We start from the raw sequence: 3984 nt of genomic DNA, 5'->3' as shown, positions 1-3984 counted from the left end.
ACATAACGCCTGTCCGAACAGAAAGCCTGATCAAAATTATTGACAACATTAATAAATTCGAACAATATGTTAGGCTACACGTTTTAATCTATCACACACCACGTAATTTTCGGCGTATAATACATGTATTTGTTTTTTGTATTTTTGAAACAGCAAATTATTTTTTACAATCAAATACGTTTGAACTGGATACACTGTAATGGGTCCTTATAAGGACCTAGTTTTCAATGCGGACTCAAGTCCCATAAGCAGCATTGCAAACTACCGATTACTTAACAGTGGAAGAAGTTGAACTACTGCAGAACTACCCCTGGCGGAAATATAGTTAAGCTCAACTTAAAAATCTACACATTATAGGAAATTTTATTATATTTAAAAAGTTAAATGCCAGCAAAAAACAAGCAAACAAAAAATCAACCATCACACTTTAATTAATATCAGAATGTGCTAAAATTAATTAATTAAGATGATTTGTTAGACACCTACCTTCCAAAAAAAAAACTATCCCCCCAGGTGGCAGTATTCCATCAGGTAACCCCTAAAAATAAGACTTCCACGACTTCGTTAAAAATGTTTCTTATACAGAGATATTACCTGCACACCCAATGAGCTTTAGCTAAATCCAAGTGTGAAAAAAACTCTCCTTCGCTTTCAAATTTTTATTTATTTAATTAGATTTGATGTACTTTAACATAATATAGACTTTATCAAATAATCGGAAATACCAAGAAAAATAGATACTGTCAAATGAGATAACAGACTCTTCTGTTCATGGCACGGGTACTCACCCACCAACGACTCATTTTGGGGCAGGATAATACAATTCACTAAACAATTGTAATAAATAACAATAAATGTAACAATAAATGATTTGGGGGAGGGAGCATTTGGTATGATTGTCTTTATTCTTTAACACAGCCTGACACAAACTTTACACAAACTTTATTGTAATTTCTTTAAGTAGTCTTCAAGAATAGTTCTTCGGGCTTCTTGAAACACAGTCAAAGCTCTTCTTTGGATGTTGGCTGCCTTTTGTTCTGTTTTTTTTTCAAGATGATCCCTCACTGCTTCAATAATATTGACACCTGAGGATCCATCAATGCTTTAACTGCATTGGAAATGTGTTTGGGATCACTGTGGTACTTTTCTGGATTCATAATTCCATGAATTTCCATAAGATCCCAAACATCACTGAAATGCGGAAATGCAGTCTCAAACCATAACAGAGCCTCAAGCGTGTTTTACAGATGGCTGTAGATACTCACTGTTGTACCTTTCTCCTGACCTCCTCTGTACATATTCGTGACAATTTGAACCAAAAATGTAAAATTTACACTAATCATTCCATCAGACCTGTTGCCACTTAGTTTACATCTAGTTCTTGATACATGAGTCCTTACTCCCTGTTTCTCTTCTTGACAGGCACCCTTTAACTGAGACCATTTCTGGTGAGGGCTCAGCAGACCAAATGCATCTCTGAAGGACCAGATAAATCTCAGGTGTTCTGTGTCAGATCTTTGCTGCATTTCCCCCCATATTTCTCAAGGACATGATTTTCAGATACTGTTCATCAGCTGCAAACAGTTCTTTAAGCCGGTTGCTTTTTCTGTTGTCCTTCCCCTGTCCAGTTTCCTCAATATGCACACCATACTGAGATTTGCCACATTTCCAGCTTATCTGTCTTTGGTAATCACCTTCTTTGGCATTTTTCGGAGATTCAACAAAAGAAATGGGGACAAATTATGCATTTTTGTGAAAGGCTGCTAATAACAAAGTCCCCAAAGGTATAATTTAAAATTGGTTCTTTGCTAAGATGGCTGTTATGTGTCGACACATCACATTGTATATATAATTTACTACAACGCTATATGTAACAGTGTCAGAAAACCCAGCTAATTATGTTTTCTTCTCACCTCAGAATGTCATACAGTGAAATCTGTGCTGCTCAAGCACGTAAATAGGTGGAAATTTCTTGCTGCACCACATATACTACTATACAGTCCTTTTGTTAGTGCTCAAGTTATGCACAAGAGAAGAAGGAATTTTATTTTATGACCACCCAAGGTGAAAATAAAACTTGATAAGTGGAGTTATCACCATCACATGCATTTGATGGTGTTAGGCACTTATGGGCTTTTATTTAGTGTGCACAAGTTATCTTGTAAGATTATAACTTGTCCAGTCAAGATAAGAAACATCATACCAGAGAATCCATCCCAGAGCAAGTACAGCATCAGAGTATTGCGCAGCACTGAATCATTCTATTTACAATTCACCAAATGTGTTTGTCTGTGGGTTCTTTGCTGTGTCGGGTAGATGAAGAAGAATATATGGAACAAAGTAATCACAGCAGGGCTTTGGGGTGGGGTTTTTATTTATTTGCTTGTTTTAACTAAACTATCAGTTGGGCGCACATTGTGGAGGACAAAATGGGAAAGACTAAAGTGTTATGACAAGATTAAGGAAAGGTCATACTGGTCATTGCAATTCTCCCTTTTTCTTTTTTTGAGAATGGTTAGATGGCAGACCTTTGGGCCACAGTCCAGCTCAGATTGTAGTAATGCAGCTGAAAGATGTTTGCCAACCATAATAAATCCAAAAGAGGAAGACAACAGAAAAATAGCACTAAATAGCACTTGATAGGCATACACTTTGTTCAGGATAACATCTTCAATAATAGCTTCAATATTAATACCATTTGAATAATTTACATGACATAAATATTTATGAATCTCATTTAATCCACATGCTACAACATTAAAGTGGCAAATGTATCCATCAATACCTACTTAAAGGACTATGTTTATCTCTTATTGTTGGTCTTTACATATGTTTCAGTTCCATATAAATTGTGAAGTAATATATTTTGATTATTATAGAACAGAAAGTCCTGATATTTCTTCATGCAGTGACTCATTATGTTAGACCAACAGGTCAAACCTTTGAACTTTTCTTAATAATATATTTAATATTTGACTGTGGAAATTTTAAATGAAAAACATTAGTGCAGCCACCTCCAGTTGCTCCTTGTTTGTGTCGCTCTGCCCTTGAGTAAGTGAAAAGCATGCTCTGTTAGATTGAAATCAGGTGACCAACTTGGCCACTGAAGAATATCACATTTCTTGCCGTGAGAAACTTTTAGGTTGCCTTTGCAGTAAGCTTTGGGTCATTATCCATTTACATTCCAGTCAGTCTTGCACTATTTGTCTGACTCAGTTCCACTGGCAGCCCATACCTGGCCATGCAACAACATTGTCTCTACCATATTTGACATTGTGGGAAAATGAAATAAAATAAAATTTTAAAGGTATAGAAATGGGCAAGAAAAGACAATTTTCAGGCTCATGTGCAGCCCTGGTTCCTATTGCAGATTTGTTTTGTATAAAGTGATGCTGCACAAGAATTTAAGCACAATCACGCACTGTATAAATGTTTTGCAAAGTGGGAAAAAGTATTTAGACTTGTTACATAAGATCTTAGGGGGATTGGTGCCACCCAATGCCCCTCTTCTCAAATCAAATCAAATCACTTTTATTGTCACAGCACATGCGAGTGAAATTCTTGTGTGCGAGCTTCACAAGCAACAGAGTTGTGACACACCCCTTAGCCCTACTAGTTAGTTTTCTAGGTCCATTTATTTATTTTATTTTACTTTGTTTTTTATTTGATGAAACTTTTTTTTATCCTTACTTTGTTTTAGTTTAGTTTACTAGACTGGAATCCTCTTTGTACAGCTGTCTTGTCACACCAGTTATTAACGAAAAATGGGACTATCTCAAAGTGACCCTCCAATCCTGCTAATTGGAAACCTTCATGCTTCAGTGGATACTAGCCATCACTATGCCCACACGCGCCGTGTGTGTGTGTTTGTGTGTATGTTAGTAGTGAGTTCGCCGGCTCACGTGGATGACACTACATAGTAATTGAAAATTCATGGACTTCCTGAAAATAGTGCCATGATGTAACTGTGTCTCCTTTAACACA

This window comes from Aulonocara stuartgranti (assembly GCF_965226115.1).
Source record: "Aulonocara stuartgranti genome assembly, chromosome: 12".
NCBI lineage: Eukaryota > Metazoa > Chordata > Actinopteri > Cichliformes > Cichlidae > Aulonocara > Aulonocara stuartgranti.
The sequence above is the reverse complement of the archived record's forward strand: the minus strand, read 5'-3'. Positions refer to the sequence as shown.